The 16846-nt window shown below is 49.8% G+C and overlaps 1 protein-coding gene and 1 non-coding gene across 17 annotated transcripts in view; both read right to left on the reverse strand.

Moving 5' to 3' along the window:
- The window catches only part of Tai (basic helix-loop-helix family member taiman), a 592092-nt gene that overhangs the window by 478578 nt on the left and 96668 nt on the right, over window positions 1-16846 (reverse strand). The gene's annotated exons all lie outside the window — the stretch shown is intronic.
- Trnat-cgu (transfer RNA threonine (anticodon CGU)) lies at window positions 12901-12973 on the reverse strand. The gene has a single exon. It is a non-coding gene; the product is annotated as a tRNA-Thr (tRNA).

A 16846-nucleotide genomic window follows, 5' to 3' on the forward strand; every position in this document is an offset into this window, starting at 1 on the left:
GGCTTGCAAAAGTGACGGGGCACCCCGCGATAAAATATGGTGATACGTATCATGATTTCAAACAATTTACTGTTGCAGCTAAACTTGCTCACACTTCAATTTCTATGCCCGTCTTGTATGCTGTGAACTAGGCTAGATGGTACTGCTTCATTCGACTACTGTGCGAACAGCAAAGACCGAGTCAAACGTGCATGTGTCCTGACTCCTGCGCTGTGTCTAGTGTTGTATGTGTCTTTGTCCTATAGTCTTCGTTGTGTCGCGCGGTAGTAGGACAGACACCCTTTTGTGTGCCTTTCTTTCTCGCACAATTTCGGTGTTGCGGAAAAAGCGAGTATTAGAGGATTTGCTACACGGGAAGTAAAACGTACGTGTCATGCGGCAAAGCCATTTTTTTTTTTTTTTTGTTGGAAGCAAAGTTTGGCAAAAAGGCGGAAAGGGGAAGCGTCGCGGATTCTCTGCAGTGCCCCACGGACCCCTTGGGTTCCGCGGACCCCCATTTGAGAAGCGCTCCTTTAGTGCCTTCCAAGTTTCGCATTAAGCTTTCGGTATTAAGCCAAACAGACACGCAAGCAAGAAGCAGCGGGCGAAGAGCGAAGCAGCGGGAAGATTTGAACTTGGCGCCATTTCAACGCTGTTCAACGTCTGTACTGCTTCGCTACTGGAAGGCTATTTTTAATCATGCACCTGTCAGGCAGTTTGTTTGCGAGTCCACTGAAGTTCCACCAAACGCAAGGCGCGGCGCAGCCTGTTTTTTCCACCTTCCGCCATTTGCATTTACTTCTATGACCCTCTGTTGAATTTTCGTCCGTTACTTTCTTCTCCCGTTCGTGTTGTTACCACTGCTGTCGCTATGGCGACAATAAGCATCAACATTCAGGCGGCTTGTTTGCAAATCTAATGCGCACCCGCAATTTGGTTTCAGTGTATACAATCCCTACTGGAGGCGTTGCGTGGAATCGTTGCTCGGCCTGTTGAATTCGCCAATAAAAAAGTACGTGCTGACCTTCAAAAAACTTATTAAAGTTTGTGGGAACGCGACCTTAGCGCGTTCCCTATGGTTCGGCTTCGCCACACCGCTTGCTCCTCGCGGGAATTTGCTCGGCAAGACGTCGGCGAGGGGGATCTACCTCCTCGCCGTAGGAGTGTCTTTAAGCCGGCGAGAGCGCGCGGGATGCGAGCTGCGGAGGGAGTTGGAGCTCGGGAAGCGAGGCGAGAGGACGTGCCTAGCGACCTCCTTCCTTCGAGGATCGGGCAAAAAAGAGGGCGACAATGGCTGCCATCGGCGTCCCAGCGAGGCAAACGCGAGCGCGCTGAGGCGCCCCCGGAGATGACTGTTGTCGCGGTGAGTCGAACCTCTCGATTCCCTTAAATTGCCCGGGCGAGGAACTAGATCCTCGCCGTCAACTAGCTAGCCTGCATGCTCTTTGAATGTTTATTATCCTGTAATAAATGTCAATGAGCGAAAACACTTGTCGCTTCCTTTGTTCCGTCGAGCCACGGCCCGCCGCGGCTGGCGCGGTACAGCGCGCAGCCGCGGGGTGGGGGCAGATAGCTTGCTAGCTGGACGAAACGAGAAGACAAAGACGGATTAGTCTCTCTCGTCGCCGGTTTTGCTATTGCAGGGGAAAGTAAACCAATCTACTTTAACCGCTCTATAACCCCACAAGTTTTACAGGAAGGCGAAGTCGGGTTCAGCATGCAGCAAGTGAAGAACCTGGGATAAGCCACGAAACTGGCGCAGCCGCTGTGTTTGCGCACGTCAGCATGCGAAACGTTTGCGCACCAAACTGGACGCAACCGTAAAAGTGTCGAAAGGTAGCACCGTTCATCCCCACTAGGTGCAAAGTGACTACTACTACTACTACTGCTAGTAGTAGTAGTAGTAGTAGTAGTAGTCACTTTGCACCTAGTGGGGATGAACGGTGCTACCTTTCGACATTTTTACTACTACTGCTGCTACTACTACTACTACTACTACTACTACTACTACTACTACTACTACTACTACTACTACTTAGTAGTAGTAGTACTAGTAGTAGTAGTAGTAGTAAGGTGTACGACTGAGGAGAACGAAACCATCAGCAAGAGACGTGACAGATAGCAGCGTGCACAACGGTATGTTATAGTGCTCTCGAGGCGTTGTATCCCCCCTCGCTCTTTTGGGTGTTTTTTGTTACAACGGAGCTGTCCTGCAATACATATTCCAACCAAAATTGCGTGCGTCTACCTGGTCGCGCCGACAGAGAATCACACGTGCTCGCTCTAAATCTAGTATAAAATGCTCTGTACTTCTCAATCTAAAAGGGGTGCCTCGGAAAAAAGCACACCGAAACTGGCCGCTAAGACGACTCTATCATTACTACGTGGTTCACTTACTTGTCATAATCAGTTCACAGTGGAGCTGTAAACGATACAGAACGATGAGTGCATATAAGTGACAATAAAGAATTCATTCATTCATTCATTCATTCCATTCCATTCATGTCTGCGGTCAATACATGGACGTATATGGAGCATGGTTGAGGAAACGTTGGTTACACTTGTTTGTCGAGAATATATCACGAAACAAATAAAATGCCAATTACCCGCTAATACGACTCTAATGTTGCAGCCATGATCATTCAGCTAGTCTTCCGTCTTCACAGTACTGGAAGGGCTCTAAACATTTAGTTCCCCGACACGACTGAGGCATTCGCCATCGCTCACGCTTTGACAACGCACGGAATCGAGCCCTACATAAACATCATCGAGGAGTCGCAGTCTGCGGGCCACCTCTTGCAAGCAGGCCCAGCGGCGGCTCAAGCGCTCAAGCTATTTGCCACACTTCTGGAAGATGCTGAAGACATTATCATGTGGTCCCGCGGTCATAACGGCCTTGCAGGGAGTCAAGCAGCACACGCTGCAGTCCGCGACCTTCCCTAGTGGGCGGAGGCTCCCGCCAGCACGGCCGAGCCAGGGTGTCTACCCTCCTACCCTCTACCCTATTGAAACCACATGCAGCGACATCCCCGCCCAACCTTATGCTTTCCTGAGGGCGATGGCGTCTTCCTTACGCTCCCCTGGCCACCTACGAGCCATACATCTAGCCAGTCTTGGGCAGTAACTAGTTACTAGTAATGCGTTACCGGTAACTAGTTACTTTTTTCAGTAACTTGTAACTAGGTACTTTTAGGTTGGAGGAACGTGCAACTGTAGCCCTGTTACTTCTTCAGACAGTATAACTTTGACAGAAAATTCCGTTACAGTTACTTCTTTTTATAGAAATTATCCAACAGCAATGCTCGTTAAAGGCCTACATACAGGTCGCGCTTTTCGCTTTTTCGGATTTTTTTGCCATATCCTCGCAACCTTGCACCTTCCCACAACACAACTCCTGAGCGTTTAAGATAGGAGGTTGCTCAGAGGATTACCTTCCCTGCAGAAGACCGAGGTTCGAGATCGGTCTTTAAGGAGATTTCTTAAAACTTTTCCCCCGTCTTTGAGTAAAGTCGAAACAAGCAAAAATAACAGAAACTGGCAATTAGACCTCCGCACAGGATGAAGCTGGCCTGCCCTTGCAAAGAAAGACCACTGCAGATGGGCCTACCGAGAACGAGGCCTCCGTAATGACACCAAGGGAGCGTCAACAAAGAGGTTGATGCAACAAAATGACGCGTACGCAATAATTGTTGGTGTTGGGATTCAGTGCGCCCCCTTTAAGGTTCCCTTCGTCTAAGGTGTCACCACCTGCGATTTTGACTACCTGCATGTCTTCGTACCTTTCTATTAAATACACTCTATCATTTAGTTCATAATATATTACTTATTTTTATACCGTAATGAAAAAGATAACGACGTTGCCATTTTACAGTAACTGTAACTGTAAAAAGTTACTTGAAAGAACTCTGTAACTGTAACTTTAACTGTAATAGGTTACTTTTTTGGCTTAAGTAACAGTAACTGAGGCACTATTGCTTTTCATGGTTAACGTGCCTATGACTGCATCTAGCGCAGGCTCCAAACCTGGAACTATTACAACCACACTATCTTCACCCACATATACCCCTCCTTATGCGACGCCTTATGGCGGCACCGTAACCACCCCTACCCCTTACCACTTAGACTTCTCTTGCCACCACAGCCTACACCCTCTACCAAACCCCACTTTTGAGCAATGGGAGACCGCGATGGCCAAATCAACGCCCGAGCAAGAGCAAGCCCTCGTGATTACGGCCTTGGAAGCCACGCGTGCTCGCGGCCTCCCGGACCAAGGAGGCTAAAAACGCGCTTCTACTTCTCCCCTACTCTGTACCAATAAAACTTTGCCATTACTATTACTACTACGTAAAGTAAAGTAAAGAATTCAATGTTTCCCTGGGACCACCGTTTCCTGAGAATGTTTCTGTTGTTCAACGTTGCGGGTCAACGTTGGTATAGTTCCCATACCCCGCATCGTCTGCGGGTTAAAAGCTTGCGGGCATGCTTCGGTACAACCGATCTTTGCGAGCATAAAATCAGAGACAAATGCATGCTCCCTACTCCGTGGAAGAAACGGACTCCGCTGAGAGCCCGCAACGATCCATTACCTTGATTGCATGGGATTGCGAACGTCGCTACACGGGGAGAGGAGGAGCAGTTAGGCCGACAGGAAAATGGAAGGACCTGCATTAGCGACAAAACCAGCGCTGACCAGTCGTACAGTGCGCGGCGAGTTCGTCGATGTAGGGAGGGTATGACACGCGATACGCCGTATGCGACCTCGCGGTTCGTTAGTGAAACATTCTGTCCCCGTTCCTCTTTTTCTACTCGGCGGTGTATCACATGTGCCCCGACGAAGGGAGGCGAACGTTGCCAAAACTTGGGTCAGTGGAACGTTGAGAGACTATCTTTCTGTTTCTGTTTCCTTTTGCTTTTGTCTCGTAATACTTTCATATGTCTCTAAAACGACACCCTCCCCCGCCTTCCTTGTCCCAGGCCGCCTGGTGAACCGATACCGCCTGTTCGGGCGAAATAGGCAGAAAAAAAAAAAGTGCGTGTGCGAAGAAACGAAGCAGTTAGAAGCGCAGACACACGGGCGCACACAAAGAGACATGTTTGTTTTCTTGGACCCGAGGCGCCCAGCGGCAGAAGATGTTCGGCTAATGGCGGACCCTTGTCGAGTGCTTTTTTTCCCCGCCAGCGAGCATTCAATTGCCCGAGCCTGCTTTGTTTACGTGGTCGCGGATTGATTTCCGAGCCCAAGAAGGAAACGGGGTCGCACGGGAAGAGAAGGTAAACACAGGGAGCCCGAAGGAAAAACGGAGTGAGTGATTTGAGAGTGAGTGAGTGAGTGAGTCAGTGAGTGAGTGAGTGAATTGAGTGAGTGAGTGAGTATGTGAGTGAGTGAATTGAGTGAGTGAGTGAATTGAGTGAGTGAGTGAGTGAGTGAGTGAGTGAGTGAGTGAGTGAGTGAGTGAGTGAGTGAATTGAGTGAGTGAGTGAGTGAGTGAGTGAATGAATTGACTGAGTGAGTGAGTGGGCGAATGAATTGAGTGAGTGAGTGAGTGAGTGAGTGAGTGAGTGAGTGAATTGAGTGAGTGAGTGAGTGAGTGATTTGAGAGTGAGTGAGTGAGTGAATTGAGTGAATGAGTGAGTGAATTGAGTGAGTGAGTGAGTGAGTGAATGAGTGAGTGAATGAATAGATAGAGTGAGTGAGTGAGTGAGTGAGTGAATGAATTGACTGAGTGAGTGAGTGGGCGAATGAATTGAGTGAGTGAGTGAGTGAGTGAATTGAGTGAGTGAGTGAGTGAGTAAGTGAGTGAGTGAGTGAATTGAGTGAGTGAGTGAGTGAGTGAATGAATTGACTGAGTGAGTGAGTGAGTGGGCGAATGAATTGAGTGAGTGAGTGGGCGAATGAATTGAGTGAGTGAGTGAGTGAGTGAGTGATTTGAGAGTGAGTGAGTGAGTGAGTGAGTGAATTGAGTGAATGAGTGAGTGAATTGAGTGAGTGAGTGAGTGAGTGAGTGAATGAGTGAGTGAATGAATAGATAGAGTGAGTGAGTGATTTGAGAGTGAGTGAGTGCGTGAGTGAGTGAGTGAGTGAGTGAGTGAGTGAGTGAGTGAGTGAGTGAGTGAGTGAGTGAGTGAGTGAGTGTTCTGCTGTGCCTTCTGCTTGCCAAACACTTCATTTACACCTCTGCTACACGGCCATTTTCAATTGAAAGTTTAACGCTTATTCACAAGTGCGCCTAAATAGTCAATGCGTCACTCGATAAACTATTCGTTCGAAGTCCTTCTGAAGGCCTTTAAAATGGACGTGGAGCCCTGCAGGTGTTAATGCAGTGTGTCTTACTTAGCAGGATACGCCGATAAAACGTAAAGCTCGATAAAAATGAGTGACAAAAGCACCCAAGCGCCGCCGGTCCACATGACTCAAGAGTCGGCAGCAATGTCGATGGCTAGTAGCAATATCTAAAAAAAACGTATTCTCAATTTTCAGCGCAGGGGAATCAAAAAATAAAAACCATGGTTGGCGTTTTTAAGTGAAGTGTGGCATGGTTTATTTATAACTTACGAGGCAACGCTGCTAAACGACTGCACTAGTCAGACTACACGCATTTACCTTTCGGTGCCTCAAAAACTTTAATAGCCGATATGTTTTCGCTTTAAAATATTTATTCTCCGTAAGTACATGTAGCAAGTGCGTAAAAAAAAAGTTGTTTATAACAAAATATTCGAGAGAAAGGAAACCTGTCAGAAATCATATATTTGCGCATCAGCCACGGTGGCGTTCACTAAAAGATGCCGACTGTCCCAGCTGCGGTGCTTAAAAAAGAGGTGACAAAAACGAGATAGCGAGTTATCAATCAGTACCGATAACTTCAATACTCCGAAAAGAACTACGCAAGCATAGTTAAAAAGGACGTTTAAGATACAACCAAGAATGTAATTTTGTACTTAAGCGCAATACAGGTTCCTTCAAGGACTCGGAATGAACTTCGCATTGTTTTGCTACATCAAATCGAATACATCTCATCTGAATTACGAGTGAATCCGGTACATCGTTTATTCACACATATTGTAAAAGCAGTTGCCCATATCGGTCAAGATGTGATAACACAAAAAGTGAAAGATTCCTACAAGTTTTGCTGTAGTTTTATACACCCCTTGCAAACAAACACGAATCCACGGATGACAATATTTTGGCGACCACAGCAGCTACGCTAAAAGCACTTCATCCATAAACCATCCGCTCGAGGAAATACCGACGGAAACTAGAGAGATCAGATGTCGATCGGACTGCCATTTATTCATCTAGGGAGGAGTATATAGTTTGATAGAAGCAGCACTGGTGCACTCCTGCGGTCAGTTTTCGTACTTACAATTCCACCTGCCGAAATACATCAAAGGCGGACTTGTATACGGTCAGCCGGCAGCAGCGGTGGCAGTTCAACGGCATCATTATCCGCACGTCGCGTCACACACGGTCGTCCTGGCTGCATTTTTAGCAGTGCGTTCATCAGTAGTCGACACGGTGCTCGTTAAGGGGACCCGCTTTAGCCGATCCCGATTGAAGATATACCTGCGTTCCTTGCAGCCTTCTTTTCTTCCAAGGGCGGGGATTTTTTCATGCCCACGACCAAGGAAGGAAAGGGCGCCGAGAGAAACTGACTGAACATTCGCGACACGATCCAGGTTGACTGCACCTTACCAGTCAAAGTGCTATCCTGCTTATCCGAGGGCCGCCGGATTGAGACCGAGTACCGGGTGGTTCTTACTCCTTTTGTTTCCTTGTTCTCTCAGTCGCTGCATGCGCCGATCGAGTTCGAATTCGAATTCCGTTAGGAAGCGTATCGGCGTGGCGTCGTACAAATTGTGTACTGGACGATGCGGATCTTTATTTCTACAGTAATATATCGGCCCAATTATTATAGCAGAACCGCGGCACAAGTGCTCCCTTATATATCGACCTTCTACGGCTTACCACCCTGGGCGGAGGGAGGGGTGGAATGGGCGTTTTTTAGGAACCATGTAGGTGAGCCTTTTATCACGACGATATTTTGAATACGCCAAGATTTTACCGTGAATACCGACTTCGTGAAAAACTTTGCAGAAATATCTTGGTTGTTTTAGTACGTAAGAACTTCTACCCGACTGCCAATAGGGACGGCTCTCACCAAGCTACCTCTCTGTAATATATCAGTTAATAAATGTTCACATCCATCCATCCACAATTTTGCGGGTGCACGATAAAGCGTCACCACCCACCGGCATCTGCGTTCGTAAGGGGCCAGCCGAACGGCACGTGGCGCAGCCGTAGTTAGGCGAGGAGCGGGTATGTACCGGCGCAGCGTTAGGCCTAACGTCACAACTGATGTCTAACGTCGTCAGACAGTGCCCAGGGATAACCATTTTACGGAGCCCGCTAACGATATCGCGTTACCACAAAGCAAGGGACGTTTCTATTGCTCCTCGTTTCCGAGACTAAACCAGCAGCGTGCCCGACAGGGCTCGAGACTTCCGATGCGTTCGCAGTACTTTGGGGCATCGCTTGGCGAGGCGTCTTGAGCCGAGACGCACACTTCCACGAGCGCATTGGGCAGTAAACGACCGTGAGGCCTTTCGGCACCCATGTTTTGCTTCGTGTATTCCCCCCGACGCCCCATCAAGCGCGGGTAAAGTGGGCAATTAACAGGCGCCACGATTGCCGGAAGTGTGTGCGTTCCGCGTCGGTATTCTTACCAACATCGTGGTGTGGAACGAGGCCATGACCGCTGGGTTACCGCGGTGGAGCCAAGTGCAACCGCTTCGTCTAACTAAATGGCGCGCCACCTCTGATATCAACGGTTGTCCTCGAACTAACAGTAACCATAAACATTTTTCATTAAGGTCCGTGGATTTCCAGGCCATAAAGAGCTTCCTGCAGCACCCACAGCCTTTCGGAGCAGCTCAGACTTGCATCCAACGCGGTGATTTGACAGTGTCTACAAGTGCCTCTGTAATAATGCAAGACGGCGCTCCAGAGTACCGTAGATGGTATAAATCCGTGGCACTTAAAGCAAAAACGAAGACGACGAACGCGGAATAAAGCACCAAGCGGCGAATGATGGTACCATACCCACCAAACAACACTCTTTAACGCAAAGACAGTCACTCATTCGAACATAAAAGGCGAGGACATTTGGCCCCCGATAAACACGCGTACTGGGGCCAGCTATAATACAAAAGGGACGGTATCAATACCGCACGACGAGTATTTCAATGACGATGATTTTGGAAGTTCTATCAGAATGACGAACCATCGTTACGATGATGAGGTTGTCTGGGCATGAGAGTAGTAGAGAGAGTAAATGTTTATTGAAAAGGAGAAGAGGTCGGCCTGAGAAATTGATCTTGGGCCTGCTACTTCCCTCTGGGGGGAGGGTACTGAGGACAGAAAGAGAAAGGAATGAATATTGAAGGTATGGGAAATGACACTGAAAGCAAAAAATGAACTATGTTGTGGGGGCCAAGCCCCTTTAATGGAGCGAGGAGGCGCTAGCGACGTCCTCCTCCTTGGTGGGGCGAGGGCGATCCTCGCGCGCCTCCCTCCTCTCCCTGCGAGGCGACGGGGGATGCGCGCAGGAGACTCATCGGGGGGGAGACCGCCCTTGAGACGCGCAGCGATCGCACGGTACGCAAATGCCCTTCAGCCACTTCTGGCCGTTTCTTGCATTGACCGTTGTTTCCCACTTCCGTGGGTCACGGCACCCACCGTGTAGATTAGCGTATGCCTCGATTTGCGTCAGTGCGTTTATCTAGGATGCCCGGCGAGTCTCCGCGGGCATATTCCACTTCTTGGTGGGTTGCCCCCGCGTCCGCGATGTGACGTCTTGCGCCGTCTGAGGTCAGCGGACGAGCGCCGATGCCGCCCGATCGAGTCCAGCGGCTTGAAATGTGTAGCGGCCACAGCGAGCCCCCTTCCCCTACGTCAGCGAGCGTTGCGGCCGGCCAACGCCGGCGGACGCTAACTGCTGCCCGACTACGGGCTGGGCACACGCTGACGGCTGTATATGCCCCAGGGGCTAGGTGCGTAGTGCAGTGTAGCGTTTGTATCGTGGTTTCCCGCGTAATAAACCCCTGTACTATGAAATAAATCGCTTCCCGGTGAAGTGACTGACAACGTACACCCGCGGCGAGAGTCGTGGCTCGCTCTCGAACCCGTTGTGGGCAGAGTCTCTCGGCAGGGCAAGTTCGGAACTGCGCGAGAGCAGGGAGAATAACGACGGCGCGTTATTCTATTATGTTCTATTCTATTCCTTCATACTAATAGGATAGGAAATGCCCACAATGCACAAGCAGTAAAACCAATAAACGTCTCACGTACAACGGGGCGCTGAATCAGATGACTACAGTTCACTTTTTAGCCCATGACTATCATCCATGAAAAAAACAAAAAAAAAACTGCTCAGACATTATTTCGCAGTCTGTTCAATTTTGTCGCAACCTAGAGGCGAGAATCCAAAAAAGAGTCACCAAGAAATGTAAGCAGGGCTTTAACGGCTAGGCTTTGCTTCCTGTTGTCAGCCCACGTGCCCAAAATCTTTTGTTCGGACAGAGGGCGAGTGTCCAAGCGTAGTAAAGCTGTCTCAAGGTTCATGCATTGAGCACTAAGCACTAAGTTCAAGCACTAAGCAAATGTTCGATAGTCTCAGGACAACCGCACAGAAGACAGTCTGGGCTGTCCTCTCGTCCGATTGTGTGAAGATACTTCCGAGTCAATGCTACTCCAAGACGCAGCCTGTGTAGCAATGTCTCTTGACTTCGGCGAAGACGAGGAGCATGACTGACCCAGAACTCCCGCTCTGGATCGAGCTTGTGTAGGCGTTCATGTCGATTCTGCGGGTCCGACGAATGCAAGGCTGCAGCTTGTTTACGTGCTCCATAGAGTATCGCGTTAGCATCCTGCCTTGTGATCGGTATAGACAGGAGAGTTCCATTGTGGTGTGCCTGCTGTGCTTCTGCATCTGCCAACTCAAGATTGCTTACAGGACGTCGTCTACCGCAGCAGAACTAGTCGGTTTACGCGAAGCGCTCCGCATCATTTGTTGTGAAAGGCCACAGCAGTGGATTATTTTCTGTGACTGCAAACCAGCGCTGCAGGTACTAAGATACCCAATGAAGCGAGGCGTGTACGATCAGCTGACCACTGATGTCGCTATCCTGTTTAAAGAGTTGAATGAAAAGGGCCACACGGTGGTGTTTCAGTGGATACCAAGTCACTGTGGCATCGCTGGAAATGAGAGTAGTAGTGCGAAACATTTGTTAAGACATGAAGTAGGAGCGTTGCTCCAGTCCGGAATCCAAGTGATGACCAGGCGACCGATGCCCTAGACGCCAGAAGTTGCAGGACGTCGCGCACAACTTCGGCGAAGACAAATCTTTGCTCGGTGCCAGGCATACAGTCTTCGTCAAAAGTTTAGAGCCCATTTTAGTTTTTGCTTGAACGATATAGCGCAACCGTGTGCATTGGAATACAATGGACTTAACCGGAGCAACAAGGTTTGGTAATTTACTTTCATTCATCAGTAGTGTGGCTTCTGACAAACAGAATGGAAATTTTAGCTTCCAATGTTATCAAGAATTTTATGCAGCACACTTTTCAGCAAAGCTGTACGTGGTATTTTGCGATTTAAAACGAAAGGGGGCAAACGAAGAAGATGCAACTTTCATTTTGTCGTGCTTCCAGCTGGCTTTTGTTGCTCCGCACTCTTTCCGTCCGCTCGAGTCAGGACTATGCGTAGTCTCATCCAGACTAGGGATTTATTATCGACCACCGTGTACCCGCAGCACCACTCATCGCGATGTCAGGGGCGCACAGGCGAAAGAATCGCCGAGCGAAGCCGTTCCTGGACGCGGCATTCCGCTCGTAACAGCCTGGGCCGTGTCCCGCTCGGGCGACGATTAACGGCTGGAACGCCTCTACGCGCTGCGAGGGGAAGGGAGGCTGAACGGTGAAATATAATGCGGCTGCTTCTATGCGAAGCCCCGGCCGTAGCACACTTTACGCGCGCGGACCTCGGCAATTTTCGTGTTCCCGGACGAGCAGGGAGATTTAGGTGCGCCCCGCGGGCGAAGACGGGCGCGAGAGGGCGCTTGGGTAAAACGGCGGTGCTGGCATTCCACGCACAATGTGGCCCGCACCGCCGTGGGCCCAACAACGCACTCTCCTATTAACGGGCTCCGATCGCAATTTGCTTACAGTAACACGAGCGCGGCATTATAGAAGCCGCGATGTCGGTGCGATAAAAGCCACGCCGCTGAGCTATAATATCGTTCCGCAACCGTGCCCTCGTAATACCGAAACAAGGGGTGCCAAATTACCAATCGCCGCTAAGGCTGTGAGCGCGGCGTGTACGGTTGCTGGTGGTAGGGGCGCTTTAGCGTGTTCGTTCGGCGAAATATGAAATGAGCGCTTTTATTTACCCAGTCTTTCTAAGCTGGGAGTAGCGCCCACACGCAAGAAAAACTTCCTCTGGTTACCGACTCCGTCACTTTATTTCCTGACATACGTTGGGCGTGTAACACCTTCCGTTGCTGTTTGGTTTGGAAACGTGATGTGTGCCTGATTTCAACCGAAAACGTACACGACGCCTTATCGCCGCAAACCCCGACAGGGTTTGCAAGTCTCTATCTCTCTCTCTCTTTCTCCCTGTATGTTCGGGCCGCTACCTTGTTCAAAGTTTTTTTTTAAACACCCGAGCTGTTAAGCTTGAGCTTGGTCCGGTGGCATGAGCAAAAAATACAAAAAAAAAAAAAAAAAACGTGCGCCGCCTGTAAAAGGTGCACCACCGCAGATAGGATATTATAGCAGTGAAGCCGGCTTTCCCGCCTGGTAGGTCATTGTGGTAGGTCATTGAAACAGATAAAGAATTTGGAAAAGCAGAAAGCGGAGAAAAAATGCCCGCCGGGTGGGATCCGAACCCACGACCTCCAGAATACGCGTCTGGTGCGATGACCACTACGCTACCCGCGGGGCTATTTTCCCCTCCACTTTCTGGGGTATTTATGTTAAGGTATTTTTGTTTCCCGCGCTTGGGGATGGTAGCCAGCGCCACTCGGACTACTCGGGGTGAAGGGGACCTTTTTTTAACCCCCGGGCCGTGACCCGAGTGTCTACGACATGTCAAGAGTGGTCGACCAGCGTTGAACCCTCTTAAGCTCCTTATGGCACCAAGACTGCCATAGCAGGCGCGTAAAGACCCGGCGGGCATTCTTTTTCCACTTTCTTTCTGTCTTTCCAAATTCTTTATCTGTTTTAATGACCTACTACATTCTCCCCTTTGCTTTCCGAGGTTTTCTTGACTGCCAACCTTCATTTCTGTCTCTCTCTCTCTCTCTCTCTCTCTCTCTCTCTCTCTCTCTCTCTCTCTCTCTCTCTCTCTCTCTCTCTGCACCGGGGCCGACTGACTGTCCCGCGCATTCTTCACGATCTCCACGCTGATGATGACAATTCTACAGTGACTCGCCTTGTTCCTACGTCTTACAGAGTGGGCAATCTCCTTGAGTGGCCTTTTGGCATCTCGGTGCTCGGAATACAGAGCGCCGGAACGCGGCACCTTCGCTGAGCCGATGGTCGCGGACTGTAACGCGAGCAGTCAGTTAATGGCTGGAACGAATGTTTACACCGTTACACTGTCACGAGATATAGTCTACCTCAGGGAAGCGGATCGACGAAATTACGGCGCAATGTGCGCTTCAAAGTTGTCGATACGTTACGCACGAAAGTGGACAGGAAGCTGCCTAGGCACACAGAACTGGGTGGATGAGTGAAGTAAAGGTGACAGGGACTGGGAGGAAAGAACATTGCGTTGCGAATTACTGAACTGCTAAGTCCCTATATGCCGTTGCATAAACGGGTTGGAGCTTAGTTGGAAGAAACCGGAAGGGAAGGGGGGGGTGGGGCGGCGGTATCGAACCTCGCGACAAAAAGCGTAGAGGTCCGCGAAAAAGTACGCGGCTCACTGCAGCGGTGCATGACGGCGTCGCCTAAAAACACCGACTGGAAGCAAAGAGCGGCGTATTGGGGCACTGCCCCCCACGCCCTATGTGACATGTTTAATCGTCGCTCTGCTGGCCTGTCTGAATGGGCGTGACAGTTTTCAAGGGGCAGCGCTTGGCTGTCGCTCGCAGGCGTCAGCAGCGACACTATCCGCCGCGTCTTTTTTGACTCCGACGAAGTTGCGTGCTTGAAAACGCGGCTTCTTGGAAGAAATAATTGATTGATTCTAGGGATTAACACGCCGATGCGACGCAGGCCACGAGGCGCGCCGTAGTGGAGGGCTCGGGATTAACTTTGACCACCTGGGGATCTTTAACGTGCGCCGAAATCTCGTACACACGGGCCTTTTTGCTTTTCGCCTCCATCAGAAAAGCGGCTTCCGCGGCCGGGAATCGAGCCCGCGTCCTGGTGCTCAGCAGCACAACGCCGTATCCACTGAGCCACCGTGACGGGTTTATTACAAGAAATAAGGCATAATGAACAATCTATATCCTCCTCAAGGGCGGCATGCTATTGTCTGCCTACTCTATTTCCCTGTTTCCTCACGTGACAGTGTGCTCTTGTGTTGTCATGCTTTCTAAGCCTTCAGAATTTTGATTATCGACCACCTATATCCCGGTTGCGACCGACATCTTGCCTGTTCGAGCACAGGCTGTGCAGGTTAAACACGCTAGCGATTAATGTCGCCCTGCGGGCTTGGCAGTGTATCGTCACGGCCGACGTCAGTAAGCCGGCGGTAAGGAGAGTGCCATGGAAAAATTCGTGGGCCATTAATTCCACTGTGCGAAGGTGGATGACGAGTGAAGCTTGAGTCCGGATTGTAGGCAGCGTCCCCATTACGACAATAGAAAAGAAGTGAAATTAAAACTGGAAAAGGGCAACTTTCCGTGACGACGGGACCTCCACCCCGAGGAGCCGGAGGAAACTAGACACGTAAGCGCTGGGAGTGCTGACCAAGGAGGTCCAACCTCCTTGGTGCTGACAGAGAGAGTGTGGTGCGAACGTACACATGGCCGACGCCAGTCGCACAACGGCAAACCTTTGACGAACCATTATATCTACCTGGGACTGCTGATCTCGAAAATGGTGCTGATTTATGAGTGATGAGATGAGACTTAAAAGTGCTTAGACGTAAAAGCTTGAGGTCTGCATCGTTTTCTGATCTTGAAAGTGGTGCATATTGATAACTATAATCAAAGAAGATGCACATTCAAGTGATGAACGTATAAGCTGGAGGTGCTAGTCGATGTTAAGGACGGCGTGTGACTTGGGTCATTACCGCGCGCTAATAGCACACGCCGGGGCGGGTGTTTTCCAACGCCTTACGCTATAGAAGACCTCGCGTGTGAAATACGTGTGACTTTTTTGTTCGCAGACATGAAAAATACATGCAGCCCTAACAACACAAGCTTCGCTGAAAACAAACCTATTCAACTCACTTTTTCTCGTTCGAAATATGCGTAAATCGGGCCAAACAACTCGGAATATGGACGGCGTATCTTATGGTTTAATCTGGTCAGGTATTCAGACAATGTGCGAAACTTACTGCACTGTCCTTTTAAAGGCCCTCATAGCTCATGGAGCGTGAAAAGCTCACCTTTACGGGGAACACTACCCTTCCCTCTCCCCATCTGTCCGTGCTTTACTGATTTACATATGCTTTACATATGTAAATGCGTAACATATTGATACGCTAGTTTGTGCACTGTTCGCAGATATCGTTATGTGCGGCAAGCCTGGTGTCCGTAAACGCAGCACCGCTCACACCAACTAACTTTGCCGCACCAGATAAAACTCCCAAAGAACATGACTTGATAAAACTAGCTGGACTACTCGCTTCAGAGCATCAGACTCGTATACACCTTCTTTCACTGTACCTTCTGCTCAGCGCCAACTCCTTCTCTTCTCTTGACAAAGATAAACATTGGTAGATAACGTTGATGAACCTCGCTTCGATTTCACAGCGCCGTGTCTTGTCCTTTCGTGTGCCCATTTTCCTCCTTTCGTGCAGTTTTTAGCCGCCCTGCCGAACAAACTCCCCGAAGCATGCAGCTACGTTGATGAACCTCTGTTTCACTCCACAGGGCTGCGCCCTGTCCTTTCCAATACGTGGTTTCATTTTTTTTTTTTTCACCTGTTCCTACCACCACGCCAAATCAGCCCCTTCGAGCCGCTACGCTGATTGCCGAAGGACAATCTGGTGCGAGTGAACTGTCCACGGCTCGGTGAGAGGGAAAGAAACGCGGCAAAGAAAGGGTGGGGCGAACAACGGGTGACAAAATGTAGTCTGGACAAGCCTCTCGTCTGCGTTTTGCATATGGCGCCATGTAATTTTTCCGTTCCTATAAATGTAGTCCCATTTGCCTGCCTTCCAATCAGTCTTCTAAACGAAATAACCACTGGCCCGAAGCGTGGCTGAGAATGGGACGACACCGCATAGAAAGGAAGTATGCACGGGTACAATTTAACGGAGTAAGTGACTCTCAGGCGTCGTGACCACCATATACTTTATTATTAATTTATTTTAATGCTTGCTTAATTGCCTATTTATTTATTCCAAAAATATGTGAAGTACCACGCCCCTATTTTTTATACACCTTATTCTTGTGTGGGCGTCGCCCCGTGGGCTGATGTGTGGGCGTCGCCCCGTGGAAGGCGTCCCTAGTCCGGGATGCCTTGACTTCGGCTGGCCGTCCGTGCTCGGGTCACCAACTTAAGCTGGATATCCGGGTCCGGGCTGGCCAGGGAAGCCCTCCACTGCTCGAAGGTTGGGTTGGAAAGGGGGGGCAAGTCTGGAGTTCGTTGGCACTCCCATATGATGTGGTAGAGGGTGCCAGGCTGGGGACA

This window comes from Haemaphysalis longicornis, unplaced genomic scaffold (assembly GCF_048455015.1).
Source record: "Haemaphysalis longicornis isolate Haplotype H1 unplaced genomic scaffold, Haemaphysalis longicornis Haplotype H1 scaffold_3, whole genome shotgun sequence".
Lineage (NCBI taxonomy): Eukaryota > Metazoa > Arthropoda > Arachnida > Ixodida > Ixodidae > Haemaphysalis > Haemaphysalis longicornis.